The sequence below is a fragment of the Ranitomeya variabilis genome, chromosome 1 (genome assembly GCF_051348905.1).
Source record: "Ranitomeya variabilis isolate aRanVar5 chromosome 1, aRanVar5.hap1, whole genome shotgun sequence".
NCBI lineage: Eukaryota > Metazoa > Chordata > Amphibia > Anura > Dendrobatidae > Ranitomeya > Ranitomeya variabilis.
This window is the reverse complement of record NC_135232.1, coordinates 322,849,196-322,872,350: the sequence shown is the minus strand read 5'-3', so window position 1 is coordinate 322,872,350 and position 23,155 is coordinate 322,849,196. Positions and strand designations below refer to the sequence as shown.

The following is a 23,155-nucleotide window of genomic DNA, read 5'->3' as shown; positions in this document are numbered from 1 at the left end:
TATATGAAATAGAGAGCATTCTGTGTTACATCACTGATAACTTTGGAAAACCAGACCTTGTACGATAGCCGTTAGTTTCCTAGGCAGCAGAAATACACATTGTGGGATATTGATTGGGAGATACTGTAAATGATGTCAGAGCAAACAGAACTGACACGCTATGCTTTCCATTTTTTGCATCATATCAGTGCTGGCGAGCTAGCTTTTAGGAATGATTTGGCTTTACAGAATAATACATCATTAGTATTTTAGTATAACATCGAGTGTTCATGTAAATTAATTATTCAATAACTTAAAAGGTTTCCAACCATAAGCAGAGAGTTTATACCGATTTTCATTGTCATAAATGGAAAAGTTTAAATAAATCAAAACAGCTGCATCACTTTATGAATTATTACCAACGCCATCCATATAAGCTGGTGAGTGGGTTGCTTTTTTGTCACCTGGTCCCCTAAGAAACCTCCCGCTCTCTTCAGAGCAAAGCTGGTCATACTCCTTAGGTACCGTCACATAAGCGACGCTGCAGCGATAGCGACAGCGATGCCCATCGCTGCAGCGTCGCTGTTTGATCGCTGGAGAGCTGTCACACAGACCGCTCTCCAGCGACCAACGATGCCGAGGTCCCCGGGTAACCAGGGTAAACATCGGGTTGCTAAGCGCAGGGCCGCGCTTAGTAACCCGATGTTTACCCTGGTTACCAGCGTAATAGTAAAAAAAACAAACACTACATACTCACCCAGCGTGATACCTCCCCCAGCGTCTGCTTCCTGACACTGACTGAGCTCCGGCCCTAACAGCACAGCGGCTTTCACTTTCACTTTAGTGCCGGCGCTCAGTCAGTGTCAGGAAGCAGACGCTGGGGGAGGTATGACGCTGGGTGAGTATGTACTGTTTGTTTTTTTTACTTTTACGCTGGTAACCAGGGTAAACATCGGGTTACTAAGCGCGGCCCTGCGCTTGGTAACCCGATGTTTACCCTGGTTACCAGTGTAAAACATCGCTGGTATCGTTGCTTTTGGTGTCAAACACAACGATACACAGCGATCGGACGACCAAATAAAGTTCTGGACTTTATTCAGCGACCAGCGACATCACAGCAGGATCCTGATCGCTGCTGCCTGTCAAACTAAACGATATCGCTAGCGAGGACGCTGCAACGTCACGGATCGCTAGCGATATCGTTTAGTGTGACGGTACCTTTAGATTTGTAAGAGACTGAATAAATGATGGCTGATCCAAAGGATAGGTCAGCGATATGAGATCTGTAGCTGTTGACACCCATCATCCCACCAATCAGCGTTATCTAATGTAGCAGCAACCGCGTGTAAGCAATGCTAGGACACCGCAGATCTCTACGTCATTTAGTAGCTGTTGCCAGATACTGCACCTAACCTTCTATTCAAGTGAAAGGGAGATAAAATACTCGACAGTTTGGCCAATACTGGAGCAGATATCAGGTGATCGGGAGGTGTTATATGTCGGCCCCACTAATCTCATATTGTTGATCTATGCGTCGGAGAGGTCATCAGTTGATCAGTCTTGGAAATCACTTTAATGTCAGCTGAGCTAAACTGTTTTGGTGGAGTTAAGTGACTATGAAATGTAACACAGGTTGCTCTTTTTCAATGACCTTTTCGGTTGCTCCCATGGAGATAAGGCAATGCTAAAGGTATCTGGCAGTGGCTTAAACCCTTTCTTCTCATTCTGAACTCATGCACACTTGGGCGAGTTAAGCACGCATGTGTATGGGGGTAGATATAGTTGTCGGCCAAACACTATCTAATGTGTTTGGCCAACTATAGGCTATTTTACAAAGTCCAACAGCGTTCTGTTTAAATGCTCGTTCCCAATAATTGGCCCTTGTAATTGTTCTGCCGATCAGCCAACCAATGCGCTAAAAGCTCATTGAATACTAAATATCATCGTTGTCGACAGCGTATCACATAAGGAAATGAGGGGATTTGCTGCCACCCATATGCACACTGTATGGGGACAGAACAACTGCATTAACTATTATCCCCATGCAGCTTGTATTGGCCTGTGTAAAGGGGACAATAAACAAGCACCGATCAACTGTTATAATCAATCAACACTCGTTATGAGCTGAAATCTGCTCATGTTAATGCCCATTTATATGTTTGCTTTTTACAGTACCAGCAAAGCCTATGATTTTGTGCTTTGCAGCGTTTTTTTTTTTTACATACAACATGTCACTTCTTTCAGCGTTTTTTCAGCATTTTTGTTATTATTATACATTTTTATAGCGCCATTTATTCCACGGCGCTTTACATGTGAACAGGGCAAATATAGACAAGTACAATAAACATGAGTAAAACAAGGCACACACAAGTACACGAGGAGGAAGGACCCTGCCCGCGAGGGCCCACAGTCTACAGGGGATGGGTGAGGATACACTAGGAGAGGGTAGAGTTGGACATGCGGCGGTTCAGCAGAGGATCGCTGCAGGTTGTAGGCTTGATGGAAGAGTTGGGTCTTCAGGTTTCTTTTGAAGGTTTCCGTGGTAGGCGAGAGCCTGATGTGTTGTGGTAGAGAGTTCCAGAGTATAGGGGAAGAACGGGAGAAGTCTTGCTTGCGGTTGTGGGAGGAAGAGATGAGTAGAGGAGAAGAGAGAAGGATCGAAGGTTGCGTGTAGGTAGCTACCGGGAGACCATGTCACAGATGTATGGAGGAGACAGGTTGTGAATGGCTTTGTATGTCATTGTTAGTGTTTTAAACTGTAGCCTCTGGGCAATAGGAAGCCAATGAAGGGCCTGGCAGAGAGGAGAAGCTGGGGAATAATGGGGAGACAGGTGAATTAGTCAGGCAGCAGAGTTTAGGATGGATTGGAGTGGTGCCAGAGTGCTATGTAATAGGATGCAGGTACTGAGTGTGTCACCACGGAACAGACAGACCAACAGTTGAGGGGTTTATTAACAGGAATTAGGTTCTCCTCGCAGGGAGGAAGAAGTGGAATATAACTAACAATATAACAGTGCAAAAATATGGGAGTCAAACAGTGTAATAGTAGAAAACGGAATTTCTTGGGAAAAAGAACACTTATCAGACTGATGAGGACTTGCTTGAAGGGTCGTCTTCGCCAACGAATGCGGCGAGATACAGCGGCACTTGTCGTCCCTCTGTTGTCCATGGGCTGAGTAGTCTGTAGGAACCCGCTGCCTGGAGTTTCGAGAGTTAATGTGATATACACCGGCTGAGTCTTTAACTTTTACAGCACAGCCTATCCCGGGAAAACGATGGTCAGTCTATTAATAAGTCTCTTAACAGAAATCAAGGGCTCTGCACTGGTACCGTGGGTACCAAGGGTCACAGTCTCCGCATGGGTGTCAAGGCGCCCCTCTCCAGTCACAGCAGAGTCTGCTTTCATGTACTCACAAGATGCAGTCTTTTTGGGCGATCTCCCAGTATTTGTCCTCTGACCGGGAGCTCTCTCTCTTTCCCGGAGTGCAGCTGCGTCCTGCTCTGACCGCTGCTCTAACCGCTCTCAACCCGGCTTCCTTTCTGTCCCGGTCTCTAAGTCTGCCCCCTGGGGAACCTGTAGCACAGCTCAATGGTTCCAGGCACAGAGCCGAGAAGGTAACCGCTCCCGGACTCTTCTTGTGCTTCACCTCCTTACAGCTAGAGGGGAGGCCAGAGAGTAGGAGGTTGCAGTAGTCAAGGCGGGAGATGTTAAGGGCATGCACTAGTGTTTTTGTGGTTTTATGATCATGGAATGAACGGATCCGGGAAATGTTTTTGAGTTGGAATTGGCAGGAGGAGGCAAGGGCTTGGATATGTGGCTTGAAAGAGAGGGCAGAGTCAAGGATCACCCCGAGGCACCGAGCGGACTGGGGAAAGTGAGCAACCATTGACATTGATGGATAGGTCGGGTGGAGGGGTAGAGTGAGGTGGGGGAAAGATGAATTCTGTTTTGTCCATGTTCAGCTTTAGAAAGCGAGCAGAAAAGAAAGGTGAAATAGCAGACAAACTTTGTGGGATTTTAGTCAGTAAGGGAGGTCAGGTCCAGATAGGTAGATCTGTGTGTCATCGGCGTAGAGATGATATTGTAAACCGTGGGATTCTATGAGCTGTCCCAGGCCAAAGGTGTAGATGGTGAAGAGCAGGGCCCCTAGAACTGAGCCTTGGGGAACACCGACAGACAGGGGCGAGATGAGGAGGTGGTGTGGGAGAGATACTGAATGTCCGGTCTGTTAGGATGAGATCCAGGATAGGGCCATGTCTGTGATGCCAAGAAATGAGAAAATCTGTAACAGGAGGGAATGGTCCACAGTGTCAAAGGTAGAAGACAGGTCCAGGAGAAGGAGGACAGAGTAGTGCCACTTGCTCTTGGCAGTTAGTAGGTCGTTGGTCACTTCAGTTAGGGCAGTTTCAGTTGAGTGATGTGGTCGGAAGCCAGATTGTAACCGGTCAAAGAGTGAGCAGGAGAAGAGGTGGGAGGACAGTTCAAGATGGACATGCTGTTCCAGTAGTTTTGAGGCATAAGGGAGAAGGGATATCGGGCGATAGCTGGACACAGAGGATGGGTCGAGGGAGGGTTTTTTGAAGATAGGTGTGATTGATGCATGGGGGATGAGGGGAAGACACCATTTGTAAGTGAGAGGTTGAAGAATTTTGTTAGGGTTGGGATGAAGACTTTGGCAAGGTTAGGGATGAGGTGGGACGGGAGCGGGTCAAGTGTGCAAGTGGTGAGATGTGATCTTGACAGAAGGGTGGAGAGCTGATCATCTGTCATGGTGGAGAAGCTGGTTTTGGAAGAACAGGGCTGAGTAGTCAAGAGGAGGGGCATTGGGAGCTGCGGGCCAAAGCTTTGTCTGATGTTATCGATCTTCTGCTTAAAGAAAGAGGCAAAGTCTTCAGCAGAAATGAGAGGAGAGGGAGGAGGTTCTTGGGGACAGAGTAGAGAATTGAAAGGATGGTGAAAAAATGCTACAAATACTCTGCAATAAAAGTCAACCTGCGTATTTGCTGCAGAAAAGTCAAGGACAGCAGGGTGCGACCTCACTGTCAGCTCTGTTACATCTACACTGTGTGCAGAATTATTAGGCAAGTTGTATTTTAGAAGATTATTTTTATTATTGATCAACAACTATGTTCTCAATCAACCCAAAAGACTCATAAATAACAAGGCTTAATATTTTTGGAAGTTGGAGTGGTTTTTTTTTAGATTTGGCTATCTTAGGAGGATATCTGTTTGTGCAGGTAAGTATTACTATGCAGAATTATTAGGCAACTTAATAAAAAAACAAATATATTCCCATCTCACTCTTTTGACCAGGTAAACCAATATAACTGCACAAAATTTAGAAATAAACATTTCTGATATGCAAAAACAAAACCCCAAAAAATTAGTGACCAATATAGCCACCTTTCTTTGATGACACTCAACAGCCTTCCATCCATAGGTTCTGTCAGTTGCTTGATCTGTTTACGATCAACATTGCGCGCAGCAGCCACCACAGCCTCCCAGACACCCTGTATATCTCACATTTTATGAAGGACCACAGGTTCTCTATGGGGATCAGATCAGGTGAACAAGGGGGCCATGTCATTATTTTTTCTTCTTTGAGACCTTTACTGGCCAGCCACGCTGTGGAGTAGTTGGAGGCATGTGATGGAGCATTGTCCTGCATGAAAATCATGTTTTTCTTGAACAATACCAACTTCTTCCTGTACCACTGCTTGAAGAAGTTGTCTTCCAGAAACTGGCAGTAGGTCTGGGAGTTGAGCTTCATTCCATCCTCAACCCAAAAAGGTCCCACAAGTTCATCTTTGATGATACCAGCCCATACCAGTACCCCACCTCCACCTTGCTGGCGTCTGAGTCGGAGTGGAGCTCTCTGCCCTTTACTGATCCAGCCTCTGGCCCATCCATCTTGCCCATCAAGAGTCACTCTCATTTCATCAGTCCATAAAACCTTTGAAAAATCAGTCTTAAGATATTTCTTGGCCCAGTCTTGATGTTTTATCTTATGTTTCTTGCTCAAAGGTGGTCGTTTTTCAGCCTTCCTTACCTTGGCCATGTCCCTGAGTATCGCACACCTTGTGCTTTTTGTTACTCCAGTACACTATGTTCCAAATTATTATGCAAATTATATTTTTCTCGGGTTTTCCTAAATGGTCAGTGCAAATGACAGGCAGTCTAATAAAAGTCATCACCCATTAGAGTATACATCGAATTTTATTGAAGAAACCTCACAATGATAACAGTATAATCTCCAAAATGAATAAAAACTCAAAATGCACTGTTCCAAATTATTACGCACAGTAGAATTTCTAAACATTTGATATGTTTTAAAGAACTGAAAATGCTCATGTGTTGAATTTGTAGCATTAGGAGGTCACATTTGCTGAACAAAAAAGCTATTTAACTACAAAACATCCTAACCGGCGAAGTTACATGGTAACATATGACCCCTTCTATGATATCACCTTCACAATTCTTGCATCCATTGAACTTGTGAGTTTTTGGAGAGTTTCTGCTTGTATTTCTTTGCATGAAGTCAGAATAGCCTCCCAGAGCTGCTGTTTTGATGTGAACTGCCTCCCACCCTCATAGATCTTTTGCTTGATGATACTCCAAAGGTTCTCTATAGGGTTGAGGTCAGGGGAAGATGGTGGCCACACCATGAGTTTATCTCCTTTTATGCCCATAGCAGCCAATGACTCAGAGGGATTTTTTGCAGCATGAGATGGTGCATTGTCATGCATGAAGATGATTTTGCTCCTGAAGACACGCTTCTGCTTTTTATACCATGGAAGAAAGTTGTCAGTCAGAAACTCTATATACTTTGCAGAGGTCATTTTCACACCTTCAGGAACCTTAAAGGGCCCCACCAGCTGTTTCTCCATGATTCTGGCCCAAAACATGACTCCTCCACCTCCTTGCTGACGTCACAGCCTTGTTGGGACATGGTGGCCATCCACTACTCTATCCATCTGGACCATCCAGGGTTGCTCGACACTCATCAGTTAACAAGACTGTTTGTAAATTAGTCTTTATGTATGTCTGGGCCCAATACAACCATTTCTGCTTGTGAACACTGTTTAGGGGTGGCTGAATAGTAGGTTTATGAACCAAAGAAAGCCTTTGAAGGATCCTACACCTTGAGGTTCGAGGTACTCCAGACGTACCAGCAGCTTCAAATATCTGTTTGCTGGTTTGTAATGGCTTTTTAGCAGCTGCTCTCTTAATCCGATTAACTTGCCTGGCAGAAACCTTCCTCATTATGCCTTTATCAACACGAACATATCTGTGCTCATATTCAGCCACAAATCTCTTAACAGTACGATGATCATGCTTAAGTTTTCGGGAAACATCTAATGTTTTCATCCCTTGACCAAGGCATTGCCCTATTTGCTTTTCGGCAGCAGAGAGATCCTTTTTCTTTCCCATGTTACTTGAAAACTGTGGCCTGCTTAATAATGTGGAACATAATTTTTAAGTAGTTTTCCTTTAATTAGAATCACCTGGAAAACTAATTATCACATGTGTTTAAGATTGATTTCAGTGATCCATTGAGCCCTGAGACACAATACCATCCATGAGTTTATTTGAAAAACAAAACAATTAAACCTTTACGACACCAATCCAATTTGCATAATAATTTGGAACACAGTGTAATGTTGCAGCTCTGAAATATGGCAAAACTGGTGGCAAATGGCATCTTGGCAGCTTCACGCTTGATTTTCCTCAATTCATGGGCAGTTATTTTGCGCCTTTTTTGCCCAACACGCTTCTTGCGACCCTGTTGGTTATTTGCCATGAAACGCTTGATTGTTCGGTGATCACGCTTCAAAAGTTTGGCAATTTCAAGACTACTGCATCCCTCTGCAAGACATCTCACAATTTTGGACTTTTCAGAGCCCGTCAAATCTCTCTTCTGACCCATTTTGCCAAAGGAAAGGAAGTTGCCTAATAATTAAGCACACCTTATATAGGGTTTTGATGTCATTAGACAACACCCCTCCTCATTACAGAGATGCACATCACCTGATTTACTTAATTGGTAGTTGGCTCTCAAGCCTGAATAGCTTGGAGTAGGACAACATGTATAAAAAGTATCATGTACACGCATGCTAGACTGGCAGTTCCACAGTTCAGACAAACAATGGGTGGGAATAGAACAAATTAGCTCTACAATTCCACTCCATAACCTTCCCTGGATCAGCCCTAAAAGTAGAGGTCAATTCAGTTCTGAAGCTGACCTCCTTAAAGATACACTTAGAGGATGGGATCTGGAGACCCGCAGAGGTTCTCTGTCCTTAGGCAGTGGACCGCTTACGTCTCTCTTCTCTAATCCGGAGTTTTCCCTGGGGGTGGAGAGGGATAATTTTCTTGGGTGGGAGAGAGGGGACAATACCAGATGCTTTCATGTCCTCAAGGGTTCGGCCATGCCCGCTTTCGAATCAGTGCAGCCGTTAGAGGGAGGGGGTACTTCTGATTGGTTGGAATACCTCCAACTAAAATCCTTCCTCTCGTCTCCGGAGGGTGCAGGCTCATACTCCTCCCTTCCTACGCCGTTTGAAAAGCTTTTCCTGTTGTGGTCGCAGCCTGCACATGCTGTCTCCTTAATATATGCTCTTTTGAACCAAAATACCAAAGACAAGTTCCCCAAGTATGTGGAGAGGTGGCGGGGTGAGTTGGGAGTTGCCATGTCGGAGGAGGAAGGCGTTCGTATATTCACATAAATTCTCTATTGCCTGTGCCGCACAGGAAAAGAATTACAAAATTCTCACCAGGTGGTATCGCTGTCCTGATGTCTTACACGCCGCTTTTCCCTCCGTCTCCGATAGGTGCTGGCATTGTGGAGTAGACAGAGGTACCATGCTACACATTTGGTGGGGATGTAAGCTTATTAAACCATTTTGGGATTCTGTCTTTTCCGCTTATCAAGCCATTAGTGGTCATTTGGTGACCAACTCCCCCAGGTGGCTTTATTATCTATCCTCCCGGGCTCATTTCGCTTCCAGAAAAAGGGGCTCCTAAGATTCTGCTTAACTGCTGCGCGCACTGTGATCCCGAGACATTGGAAATCCTCCCAATCTCCTAGTGTGTCTGAATGGGTCAAGGAGATGACCAGCCTTCAAAGTATGGAGGAATTGTCCGCTGAGGTTAACGGTTCAATGGAGAAATATCAGCAGGTCTGGAGTCCTTGGATTTTGTTTATTGACTCTCAGGACTTTCAATCCCTCTTTTCTAAGCTATAAGGAAGATAGATTGAACAATACGGGTTAGATGGACGTCATTACAGGGGTGCAAGTTGCCCCCTTCTATATCAGACTCCATGGTCCACCCCCTCCCCCCCTTTTTTTTTTTTCATCCTCTCTCCTCCTCCATATTCCTCTTCTTAGTCTCATTCTTTCCGTTCGTGTTTATACCATTATTACTTGGAGTGACCCAGCTCCTCTTGTTTGGGTCGCTCTCTTTCAGAGGATACCTCATATGTATCACCAAAGGTCCTACAGTCTCCCTGGATAGGGGATACCTACATCCGCCATGGATTTTTTTTTTCTTTTCAGATCTTGTTGGACTTGATTGAAAATGATTTTGACCTGAAAGTTATACTATTTCGGGACTTGTTGGTTACAGGTCTTGATATACAGTTGTATATGAGATTTCTTTTTGTACTCAATACTTTTTATGTTGTTGAATCCTTTGTTCCTTGTTTGTTTTGAAGTTCTTTTCAATAAAAACCAGATTAAACATAAAAAGTATCATGTGATCAAAATACAACTTGCCTAATAATTCTGCACACAGTGTAGATGGCAGGCTGAATGGTTGCATGATGCGGCCATACAGCCTGTAATCCAGCAGAGACATGAGCAGCGGAACCAAAACACCATTCACTTAATGGGGTCCCGACAATACAGTGTTTGCCACGCTTTCTGGTATTTTTCAAAGCCTGAAGTGGGAAAAAAGCTCATAACACTGGAGCATGCTATGATTAAGGGCGGTTTCTCCGCTTGAAACGCATCAGTTTTTAAGAAGTTCATTCTCACAAATTTTCTCTTTCCGTTAATTTTAATGGTCTATCAATAAAATTAAATAATTTTTTATCGACGGATGGTTGTGCTGGATTTGCCTTCACTTTCCTGTTTGCGCTGACTCTGCCAGCTGAATACAGTACTCTCTGGTAGTTCAATATAGCACGAACAGCAACTATATGGCTAGCAGCGCTGGTGAGCCTTTTTTTTGGTCATGTGAATAGTGAAATGGTTTTACAATAGAAATGAATAGGAAGAGTCTGTTGGGTTATTTTTCCAGTGGACTTGCTCAAAAGCTTCTAAAAATCTTTGCATGCACATACACATGACATCTTTTTCTGGTGGATCTGCTGTCAAACCTGCCTGAAAATGTGCCCGAAAAATACTCAACAGATTGAGCATATGCATTTTATGTCAAAATGACTTGCAGGGCATATGTTCAGTCTTTAAGTAGTCTTTTAACCTCTTCAGCTTTCAAAAGATGTCAAGAGGTTAAAAGAAGTAACATGTCTGAATATTCTTCAGGCGTTTTCTGCTTGGAAGACACCACAAGCTAAAAAATCTATGGGGAGCCCAAAAAGACTTACAGAAGATGCCTGTCTTTTTTAGCATTTTAAAAGCGCACACGCTTCCTGAACTGGATTCTGCTTAAAAAAAAATTTGTCGGGCTTGCCCGAGTGTAAACCATGTTGTGCGCACATGTGCACACGTTAAGTATTTGCTGCAGGCATTACCATTCATTAGAATTAGTGAAAAATGCTGCAAAAATCTAAAAGAATTGACATGCTACAGATTTAGGACCTGCTTAAAATCTGTAAGAAAAAAAAATAAGCAACGTGTGTATGAGATCTTAGTAATCTTTTTCACTTTGCTGGGACAGTAAAATGTGGCATTTTTCGGGGCAAAAACATGCAACAAAAAAACATGACACGTAAACATATCACTAACAGACAGCTCTCCCCACTTATAGCCTTTAGGGTTAACAGACAAAATAACACTGAATATGGACATCATACTATTTTCCCCACCTAATAGAGTTCAATAGAACTTAATACAGAGAAACATAAATGCATAAAAGGCAATATAATGCATGTGATTACCCGGATTCAAATAGCTCTTTTAATTGAATTCAGTCATATATACAGTATATAGATAATGATAGTAGGAAGGAAGCTTTATTTATTTGTGAATTTCATTACAATATTTTGTGTGTCTGCATTTGTACCAGCTGCAGCTTTCACAATAATACCAATGTTTCCTGTGCCATTATAAGCTGTTTATATGCACAAACCTCAACCCAAAGTGTTGGTACGCCTCTGTCTAGAAATCTATTTTATATCCTCTACGTAAAGCTGAACGCCAGCGAATGAATAGACGAAGCATTAGGAACACTGGATTATATGCCAGCTCAGATCAATGTGGTTCCTCGCCAGCCTGGAGGTGTGACTGTCTATACTCCGAAGCTTGTTATTTAGACGCTGAAGGTTAATTAGTAAAGCACAATATGAAGAGTGCGCAATGTAAAATTAAAGTCACAAGACTGATTTTGTAATGGGGCACGATGCAGGAAACTACTGTGGCATTTCTGTGGTTAAACCCTGCTTTGGCTCTACGATAACTGGAATGTCACTATTACAATGATCTCGCATTGTAGTGACACAATGGTGTCAGCTTATTTCTGGAATGGTTCATTTATAGAAAGGGCTTTAGTACTACAGGGACGTATTCGTAAAAGGGTCTAGTTTCAGACTCATGCGGTAAGTCTGCCCCTACCATTTCATTTAAGTGCTTGTTAGTTGAATAGAAAAAATAATGCAAATAAACTGTCTTATTAGGAGTCAGGGATGACGGTCGTGTGCTGGACGTGTACTGTGACAGCTCTGCTATATACTGGTTCTAGAATGGGTCAACAACCATGATGAAAGTCCTCCAGCAATGCTATGCAGAAGCCTCTCATTAGTGACAAGGGGGAGATTAGGCGCCCAGATCTCATTAGCGGTCTAATGCCACTAGACAGAGTCTGAAAATATCCTTACACGCATCCGAGCACTGCACTTTTGTGGCCAGATACAGGTGCATCTCACAAAATTAGAATATCATCAAAAACTTAATTTATTTCCGCTCTTCAATACAAAAAGTGAAACTCATATATTAGATAGTTTTTACAAGCAGAGTGATCTATTATATTTCTGTTAATGATGATTATGGCTTACAGCCAATGAAAACCCAAAAGTTATAGTTGGACAAGCCCCTATATACTTGCCACCTCTAAAAACATGCAGGATACTTTTAAGCAATAGCATATCTATATGGCACATTACAAAATGCAGAAAATGATGACGTTGAAAACCCACAACCTTGACGCTGGTAATGATAATGGGTAATGTAACCTACGTTGCAGTTACATTTGCTTTTTTGCTTATTAAAGCGGTCATTGCATGTAATATTAGGAGTAGGATATATAAAAAAAAAAACTTGTCTGATATCTCTGAGAACATGGTACATCATCTCAAACTGATCCCAAATCTCTTATGACAGGCTGGCAGCGGTGAAGCCAGAACAAGCCCACCAAACGTTACTGCGCATGGGCAGAACTGAGACAATGATAACACATACAGATGTTATACCGTCTCTCACTCTCAGACGAGGCATCTGTACGGATCTCTGCAAGCCCCGCATTCAGATGAACGTCACTATAAAGACTCATGCGCACAAAGCCCGCAAGACCCCTTTACTATGGAGCTGTGCAGCCTTCATGTAGCGCCGTGGCGGATTTCTTGGACTCCATGTACGGAGAGGTTTTCACCTCGAAATAATGTTTTTAGCGAATACCTCCACACATACAGTACAGACCGAAAGTTTGGACACACCTTCTCATTTAAAGATTTTTCTGTATTTTCATGACTATGAATATTGTACATTCACACTGAAGGCATCAAAACTATGAATTAACACATGTGGAATTTATATACTCAACAAAAAAGTGTAAAACAACTGAAATTATGTCTTATATTCTAGGTTCTTCTAAGTAGCCACCTTTTGCTTTGATGACTGCTTTGCACACTCTTGGCATTCTCTTGAAGAGCTTCAAGAGGTAGTCACTGGGAATGGTTTATCCTAGTCACCAGCCTCAGAAATTGCAGGTTAACAGCAGCTCAGATTAGAGACCAGGTCACTGCCATACAGAGTTCTAGCAGTAGACACATCTCTACAACAAATGTTAAGAGGAGACTTTGTGCAGCAGGCCTTCATGGTAAAATAGCTGCTAGGAAACCACTGCTAAGGACAGGCAACAAGCAGAAGAGACTTGTTTGGGCTAAAGAACACAAGGAATGGACATTAGACCAGTGGAAATCTGTGCTTAGGTCTGATGAGTCCAAATTTGAGATCTTTGGTTCCAACCACCGTGTCTTTGTGCGACGCAGAAAACGTGAACGGATGGACTCTACATGCCTGGTTCCCTTTGTGAAGCATGGAGGAGGAGGTGTGATGGTGTGGGGGTGCTTTGCTGGTGACACTATTGGGAATTTATTCAAAATTGAAGGCATACTGAACCAGCATGGCTATCACAGCATCTTGCAGCGGCATGCTATTCCATCCGGTTTGTGTTTAGTTTGACCATCATTTATTTTTCAACAGGACAATGACCCCAAACACACCTCCAGGCTGTGTAAGGGCTATTTGACCAAGAAGGAAAGTGATGGGGTGCTACGCCAGATGACCTGGCCTCCACAGTCACCAGACCTGAACCCAATCGAGATGGTTTGGGGTGAGCTGGACCGCAGAGTGAAGGCAAACGGGCCAACAAGTGCTAAGCATCTCTGGGACTCCATCAAGATTGTTGGAAGACCATTCCTGGAAACTACCTCTTGAAGCTCATCAAGAGAATGCCAAGAGTGTGCAAAGCAGTCATCAAAGCAAAAGGTGGCTACTTTGAAGAACCTAGAATATAAGACATAATTTCAATTGTTTCACACTTTTTTGTTAAGTATATAATTTCACATGTGTTAATTCATAGTTTTGATGCCTTCAATGTGAATGTACAATTTTCATAGTCATGAAAATACAGAAAAATCTTAAAATGAAAAGGTGTGTCCAAACTTTTGGTCTGTACTGTATGTGACCAGTGAAACAAACATGCAGATATCTTTTAGCAGCTTTCTAGAAATCAGAGGCACGTGGCTGTGCAGCTCAAGTACCTCTGTGGAGGACCTACTATGGCTCCAATATGGACTTCTTCGTGAGCCCTAAATTTTTGTTTCACTTTTTGCTGCACAGTTGTAAAATAAAAAAAATGTATTAATGTTGTCCCAACCCAAACCCCAGGGGCATCAGGACACCAATTAGGTAGTACCTCTTCAAGACAAGCACTGTGATGCCAGAGTCAAAACTCACAGTTCTCAAAAGTCGTGGCACCCGACTCTCTGACCCAAATTACTTCATGGAACATGCTTGGTAGCCATGACCAGCTTGTCAGCATGCGCACAGCCAGCCTATTTAGCAGAAAGGTAACCACTTAAATCAGGACTTGCATCGTCCTATGACCCTGAACCCATCACCTACTCATCATGGCCCCTGAGAGCATATACAAGGCATACTTTCAGTGATGCCCTTCAGGCAGGGAACATTTCCTTAGGGGAGGTTCTCCATGTAGAGGTGCCCCATTATCCAAAGTCACTTCCATGTTCCCTAAATGTGCGCCAGAACCCATGCTCCATCATCGCACACAGCATCCCAATGTGATGCACCAGAAACATGGAAGCACTGTCCCATTTTTCTGGGAGTCTCCAGAAGGTTCTGTGAAACTTAGCAAATATGAGATAACACAATCTCCGACAACCAGGCGCGAGCCCTCCAACTACTAAAAATATAACTAGTAAAAATACATTTTTGTGTGTCTAAAAATGAAAAACACTCTGGCCCAGATTCCTCAAGACAGATGTTGTTCACGCCGGTCTTTCTGGGGGGTGCGCTGGAGTCAGAGGCACCCGAGACTGGAGTAAGATTTCTGGTGTTTGTGCCATGGCTCGTCATGAATTAGCCTGGCTGCACTGTCATGCCCCGAGTCTTCCCATCTTGGTGGAGCTGGGCAAAACTGGCAAAAAAGTCAACCTTTCAGCTGCACAAAAATGTGGGGTCTTTTTGAAGTGTTTTAAACTCTTTGTTGACCCAGGCCCAAAGGTTACGGCTACACTGAAATCGCGGGGGCGCATCTAATGACCTCTGACGTATCACAATGCGATCTTCCGCAACGTTTCCAAAAATACGTGATTCTCCATTGGTCGCACATGACTCACTTTCCATAGATTTCAATGGAAGTTACCGCCAAGGGGCAAATGATATGCAATATGGCCGATTTACAGCTGTGGAATAGTTAGGCTGGCGGGCGGTCACTGGCCCGGGGACATTTGTATCCCCAACTAGAAAAAGAGTTACATTTCCATGTACTAAAAAAATCTCCCAGCGAAGAAGTACAGAAAACTGACCGGGGAGGAAAGTTTGGGTTTTAGTCGGTGAAGGGCTGACCGGGGATAACCTGCAGCCTCCACACAGCACTAATCCCCTCAGCCGCCTCCATTGCTCGCAGCTGCGGGCTGAGCTTGGCTTCCTGCACGGCCGGTAACGAGGCACCAGGGTAAGCGGGCACCTATGGCACCGTACACCGGGCTGCCCCCTCATTACCCCGCACTGACAGACCAAAGTCCCCTTCCGTCCGGCGGCCAGTAACCGGCTTCCTCCCCTGTGCGGCCGGGGAGTAATTAGAGCCTGGCACTGGGCGGGAACTCGGAGTCTCAGCCCGTGGGTTAGAACTTTATCTTATCACGACACGCACGGACTGACTGTCCTGTGGGGTAAAGCTCAGTCCCAGGAGGCAAAGAGCAGTCAGGTGCCGCGTACTGACGGGAGCGGGCGAGGACCCCACTAATGGAGGCGAGTATGTGAGGGCGCTGAGGTGGGTGGTCCTGGCGGGGAAAGTTCTAGCTGTGTGAGTAATCCTGAGGTGCCAGGGCAGTGATTGTGGGACCCCTGTGTGGCCCCTCCATGTGCCTCCCTGTAATGTGGGCAGCAGCCATGGTCTGTACATCAGCCCTGACATGTCCTCCTTTCATTCCCAGCGCTGCTATTATTCCTCCTCTGCAAATATGGAAATTGCTTCATTTCCACAACTTGTGGGATTATTTGTAGGGCTTCTCCGGGAATAAATATATTTATAGCACGCGTGGCGGAGCGGACGCGCTCCAGTTTTCTGACAGGATGCAGTTATTGCGCTCGCTCGTCCATGGGGGGGATATATGTCTGTAGGGAGCTACGAGCCGTCCATATATATGGCCATGAGTTCAGTGCCGTCCTGGGACAGCTCTTGTAGTGCCTGTTACTTGGTCTGTGCGGCATGTATGTCGTCGACATGTGAAGAAAAGAGGCGTTCGATGACAAATCTTACTAATAGCTGTGTACCACCATTCACGAGGTTGTGGGAGGCGTTGTGTTAAGCCCTGGCATTGAACTTCTACACAGAATTGGCAGCAGAGGGCACCGCCATGAAGAAAAATGCCATGAAATGGTGTCCTTGGTCTTTAGCGACATTTATGTAGGTGGTACGTGCCACATGAATGCCAGGACTGGTGATGCCCAACGGAATATCAGCCCACTGCATTCTGCCACCTCTGCAGACTGGCATAACGCTTTGTGTCATAGTGTACCCTGGTGACATCTCTCCAACTGACCACCAACATGATGTCAAAGAAAACGTGAGTTATCAGACCATTCCACCTTCTTCCATTGCCCCATGCTTCAGTTCTAATGCCCAAATAGTGTATTGTAGGCGCTTTCAGCAATGAATTTATGTAGTGCCTCCCAAAGCAGGCGGCAATGCCCTGTGTGCACGGACACCTTTCTCTGCTACTGTAGGCAGTCTGGAGAATCCGACCAGGCTAGCCTTCACTCCCCATGTGTATCAATGAGCCTTGAGCTCCCATAAGCCGCCACCAGTTCATCAGTTGTTCTTCCTTGGACCAGATATGGTAGATACTGAATCTGTATATCCCTTACATCCTAAGACCACGTTTCCATTTATTCGGGACATCCTAATCATTTATTTGTGCCTCAAATATTGACATTTTAATGGCATCAGTTGTCACCAGATTTTTCACCAGTTTCTACTGCAAAACTGATGAGCTGGACCCAAAAATGCAACATTTAACGTATTCTGAAAATGTTATAGCAAAATGTGCTTTTCTACCTGTAGTTATTTTTGCACAAAATTTGCAAAAATGTGCAAGTTCTTGGCTAAAGAGCTGAAAACAAGTCAAAAAGAAAAATAAAGAACATTTTTGACTTTGCAAAAAATTAATGAAATTTGTGCACCAGTTTGAAGAATTTGGTGCACAGTACAACAACAAATACCACAAGGCAAAGAAGTGACTTAAAAACCCCTCACAAATGATAAATTGGACCTTTTTAAATGAGTTGTTCGGATACAAGCAAAGTACAGGGTGAAACATGCAACCCCGTACCTCTCCTTGCTGCAGACTGGCAGCTACCAGAGCAGATATCAGCTGTTCAGGTGACTGTGTCAGACCACTCCAATCTGGCATTCATAGGTCATCCGTAAGTCCCAAACAACCCTTCTAAAATGAACCTGACCACTGATCCATACTGCCCTATGTGTGTGCGGTATGGATCAGACACTGGCTGTTTGAGCACGGTTATGGATGTTTGACTCTAAAACAATGCAGCGTTTAAGAAAAAAACATACTTTTAATACCCGCTGGGGATTGAACCGCGCTGTAGACTAGTCGGACAGGCAGGCCCCTGGCGGCTTCTCACCACCCACTGCCTTGTATTGACAGGTCTTTCCCCATACACACATGTAGGCAGAGATGTGTCAATCAAGGGCAGCAAATGGGGAAAAGCCACCAGGGACCTGCCTGTCCAACTAGTTTCCAGGGCGGTCTCAGACCCCAGCCAGTAATAAAGTATGGTTTTCTCACCTGGCTGATATCACACTACCAGTGACCTGATACATGCAGCTGCACGCTCCGGTCCCGAGTGTCGGCAGCAGTGCCGGGACTTGAAGCGAGAGACTGGCGTGAGTCTCTCGCATTGAACTCACAAGTGTGACCCCGGCCTAACCCTAGAATGCGTGACCTCTGAAATATACACTTTCACATTACCCGGGCCTACCCTTGTGCCAGTCATATGGAGGAACTCAAATAAATAAATAACTTTTACAAGTTTATTTCAAAATTGCAAAGTAAGATATGAAAAATGCACAACATTGTAATTATAATTGTTTGTGAAAAGTAAGCTCCCAGGCCCTGGTTATGCAGCATGTATCAGCTGTCAGGTTCACATAGAGTACAGACTTGAGCCCCAGGCTGGACAACGCCTTTAATATCTATTTTGAAAAAAAGTGACCCCCTTGGATGTAGTCAGAAATTTGCATAACCTGAATATTTTTGTCTTTGCTGTTTCATCCACTGGTTTCTTCAAAAGGAACCTGTTGGCTGACTGGTGTTGTCCAAATCTCTAGTAGCATGATTCAGCTCCTGCATTCTAAACCTCTGGGGACAAGGTCTAGTCCAAGAGACGGGTCCCGTGAGGCTTCTCCCTGAATGCTGAACTAGGCTGACAGGTCTCTTCCTATATTTATATAAGGAGAGAACACTGGCAGTCTAGCTGTGCAAGTAGGGAGATGATGACTAGGACCACCTCTTTGGACTAATTACCTGGACCCCAGCCACGCTGTCTACTATGTTTACTGCAGGAGCTGGTCTGTGATTCATAATTTTGGCAGCATGAATCAGCTGACAGGTTCTTTTTAAATACTTCTGGTATGTACTGTGAGGCCCAGCTCCTGCAAATTAGAAGCTGCATCTTTCTTGCCCATGTATGTACTGTACTATATGTTTTATTGTGGACGAGGGTTGGGTTGAGTAGGGGATGGGGGAGCAGGTAGTGGAGATGTGTTTGAACACGTGTAAGGTTAACTGCAGGCTTATGGAGGCTGCTACTCTATCTTGAGAGTATCACTCATAAGGTATATTTCAGAGTTTTTGTATATTCATATGTACATATGTACTTCCAAATAGTTAGTCTTGAGATGAAAAAAATATAAACAGTGAGGAAATTGCTATATATATATATATATATATATATATATATATATATATATATATATATATATATATATATATATATAAAATTTTTACATTTTCGCTATATTAAAAACTAAATGTCTATTTCTATGTACTCCAAAATGGTAACTTAAAGAAAGAAAAGAATCCAGCATGTCCCTCAAATAGCATGCTGACTTGCATGGGTGGGATAAAAAGCCCATTAAAGGGGTATTCCTGTAACAAGGAGCTATCGCTTACCTACGGGATTTCTTCTTGATCTGTGGGATTTTGACCAGAGATCCCCGCCGATCAGCAAGGTGATGCACTATCGTCCCATATCTGAATGGTGCAGCAGCGCACATGCTCGACCGCTGTTCCGTTTCTTCTCACTGCAGAAAATGGTGCAGCCATAGCTCAGGTGACCAGCAGCCAAATGGCACAGTGGGTGCTGGGTATACAATAGGGCAGTGATTTTAAAGGTTCCAAAGCCAAATTGCCCATTTTCAAATTAATGACTTAAAAGCATTTACAAGGTTACGATTATACAGATTACCTATGAAGCGCAGAACATGAGACCATTGCGAGTATTATCTATAGCAGTGGTCCCCTACCTTTCTGACCTAGAGAGCCACAGTCCGCTCTATGAGAGCGTCGCGAGCCACATCTAGCTCCCTCCCCCTCACAGTAGTGGCCACCAGCGCCCCCATTACGGGTATAATTATAACTATAGATTTCCCACAGAAATCACCACGAAGCAGTATAACAAGATCCAGTGGTCCCCACAATACTCCCATTATTATTATTATTATTATTATTATTATTATACATTTATATAGCACCATTTATTCCATGGCGCTTTACATGTGAATAGGGAGCAAATATAGACAAGTACATTAAACATGAGCAAAAAAAAAAAACAAGGCACACCGGTACATAAGGAGGGAGGACCCTGCCCGCGAGGGCTCACTGTCTGCAGGGGGTGGGTGAGGATACACTAGGAGATAGTAGCGCTGGTTGTGCGGCGGTTCAGTAGGTTGAGGATCATTGCAGGCTGTAGGCTTGTTGGAAGAGGTGAGGCTTCAGGTTCTTTTTGAAGGTTTCTGTGGTAGGCGAGAGTCTGATGTGTTGGGGTAGAGAGTTCCAGAGTATGGGGGAAGCACGGGAGAAGTATTGGATGCGGTTGTGGGAAGAAGAGATGAGAGGGGAGTAGAGAAGGAGATCTTGAGAGGATTGGAGGTTGCGTGAAGGTAGGTACTGGGAGACCATGTCGGAGATGTATGGAGGAGATAGATTGTGGATGGCTTTGTATGTCATTGTGAGGGTTTTGAACTGGAGTCTCTGGGCGATAGGAAGCCAGTGAAGGGCTTTGCATAGGGGAGAGGCTGGGGAGTAGCGGGGAGACAGGTAGATTAGTCGGGCAGCAGAGTGTAGGATGGATTGTAGTGGTGCTAGAGGGGAGGCTAGAGAGTAGGAGGTTGAAGTAGTCAAGGCGGGAGATAAGGGCATGCACTAGTGTTTTTGTGGTGTCGCGGTCAAGGAATGTGGGGATCCGGGAAATGTTTTTGAGTTTGAGATGGCAGGAGGAGGCAAAGGCTTGGATATGTGGCTTGAAAGAGAGGGCAGAGTCTAGGATCACTCCGAGGCATCGGGCGTGTGGAACTGGGGAAAGGGAGCAGCCATTGACATTGACGGATAGGTCTGGTGGAGGGGTAGAGTGAGATGGGGGAAAGATGATGAATTCTGTTTTGTCCATGTTCAGTTTTAGAAAGCGAGCGGAAAAGAAGGTTGAAATAGCAGACAGACAGTGTGGTATTTTGGTAAGTAAGGAGGTGAGGTCAGGGTCAGGTCCGGATAGGTAGATCTGCATGTCATCGGCGTAGAGATGGTACTGCATACCATGGGATTCTGTGAGTTGTCCCAGACCGAAGGTGTAGATGGAGAAGAGTAGGTGTTCTAGAACAGAGCCTTGAGGAACACCGACAGACAAGGGGCGAAGTGAGGAGGTGGCGTGGGGAAGGGAGACACTGAATGTTCGGTCTGTCAGATATGATGAGATCCAGGATAGGGCCAAGTCTGTGATGCCAAGAGATGAGAGGATCTGAAGTAGAAGGGAGTGGTCCACAGTGTCAGAGGCAGAAGACAGGTCCAGGAGAAGGAGGACAGAGTAGTGTCGCTTGCCCTTGGCAGTTAGTAGGTCATTGGTGACTTCAGTAAGGGCAGTTTCGGTTGAGTGATGGGGTCGGAAGCCAGATTGCAACTGGTCAAAGAGGGAGCAGGAGGAGAGGTGGGAGGACAGTTCAAGATGGACGTGTTGTTCCAGTAATTTGGAGGCTTAAGGGAGAAGAGATATCGGGCGATAGCTAGACACAGAGGATAGGTCGAGGGAGGGCTTTTTGAGGATGGGTGTGATCTTGGCATGCTTGAAGGATGAGGGGAAGACACCATTCAGTATTCTAGCATCCAGCACTCTCAACACATTGTCACATCCAGCTTCAGGCACCTTTTCCGACAGGTAGTATCATTCTGTCTCCAGCATACCATACTTAAATTATCTCTCAACCCCTAAGACCAGTATATGTGCCTCAGATCTGCTCTTCTGTGCAGGGCTACGCACAAAAATCACCATTTTAGATTTTCTCCTCATACCTGTTTGCTAGACCTGCAGCTAATGCACCAAGCTGGCAGACAGCCGCGAGCCACAATTCATGGGACCGTGAGCCACAGGTTGGGGACCCCTGTTCTATAGATATTCATGTATCCGGTAGAATATACATATCAAGGATTGAGAATCTAGGCCATGAAGGAAGCCATGCTTGGACTGGCCCACAGGAGAATCCTCTGGTGTGCCACCTCCCTCTTATATGAACAGTACTTGGCACAATATCCTTGAATCACTATGTACAGACAAAGGTGGCTTCTTATTCATCTATCAATCTACCACTCTTTGTTATATACATTTGTGATTGAGGATAATGTCACATTTGCATATAGCTAAAAAGTGGGACTTAGGAATTGGTTACTGGTGGGCACTTGACACACCAGTTTGACAATGAATGAAGCAGAAGTAAACCCAGCACCTCCCTGATTATGACAAGTTTCAGAGTATCAGTGAAAAAATGTCATAACAATGGCTTCAAAGGTCTTTTCTTCACCCTTTGAGTTGTTTTTTTCCCTTTTACTAATTGCAATTTAAAAGCAAAATGACTTTAGAAAAGCACATGTTGCATGTGTAATTGATTTGGGGCAAGCAGCATAGGAAAATCAACCTTCAACTGGCTAAATTATAATACATGATTAAAGGGGTGTTCTCAAGTTTAAGGCCGGCGTCATACTGGCGTTTTAAACGGCCGAGTGCAATGCGATAAAAAATCGCATTGCACTCGGACCAATGTTAACATATGGGACAGCTCCCAGCAGCCGACTTTTTGTCTGCCGTTTTCTTCGGTCCGAGACAATCGCAGCATGCTGCGATTGTCTCGGACCGAGGAACACTCTCGGCTCACTTGCACCCATATAAGCCTATCGGTGCGAGTGAGACAACGCACATCACTTGGATATCATCCGAGTGATGTGCGTCATAAGCGGACCCCAGCAATGGAGGAGATGGAGAAATTCATTTCTCCGCCTCCTCCGCAGCTGTGCTCCGATCCTACCTGTGCGAGAGAATCGGAGCACAGACGCATGACACTCGGCTCCTGCTCTGCTGCGAGCAGGAGCCGAGTGTCATTAGCATATCGCATCCGATGCTCTCGCATCGGATGCAATATGCCAATGTGACGCCGGCCTAAAAGTTATCCTCTATACTTGGGATAGCTGATAACTTTCAAATCACTGGAATCTCGCCACTGTGGCCCCCACCGATCCTGAGAATGCCCCTGCTAAAAGGAGCAGAGGTCAAACATGCACCCTGCTTCAAGTCATTCTAATAAGAGCGCCAAAGATCAACCTAGTGCTGCGTTCAGCAATCTACGACGCTCCCATTAAGAATCACGAGGTGAGTCAGCCCCATACCCAGCAGATATTGGCTATGACAC

General features: G+C 44.7%; 1 protein-coding gene across 2 annotated transcripts in view; it reads left to right on the top strand.

Moving 5' to 3' along the window:
- The window catches only part of ADCY4 (adenylate cyclase 4), a 114,190-nt gene that overhangs the window by 2,509 nt on the left and 88,526 nt on the right, over positions 1 to 23,155 (top strand). The window contains exon 1 of one of the 2 annotated variants that reach the window (XM_077298205.1): positions 15,341 to 15,637. The exons of the other annotated variant lie outside the window; for it this stretch is intronic. The gene's annotated coding sequence lies outside the window, so the exon portion shown is untranslated. Of the gene's footprint in view, positions 1 to 15,340; positions 15,638 to 23,155 lie in introns of those variants that run through there. 2 annotated transcript variants of the gene reach the window in all.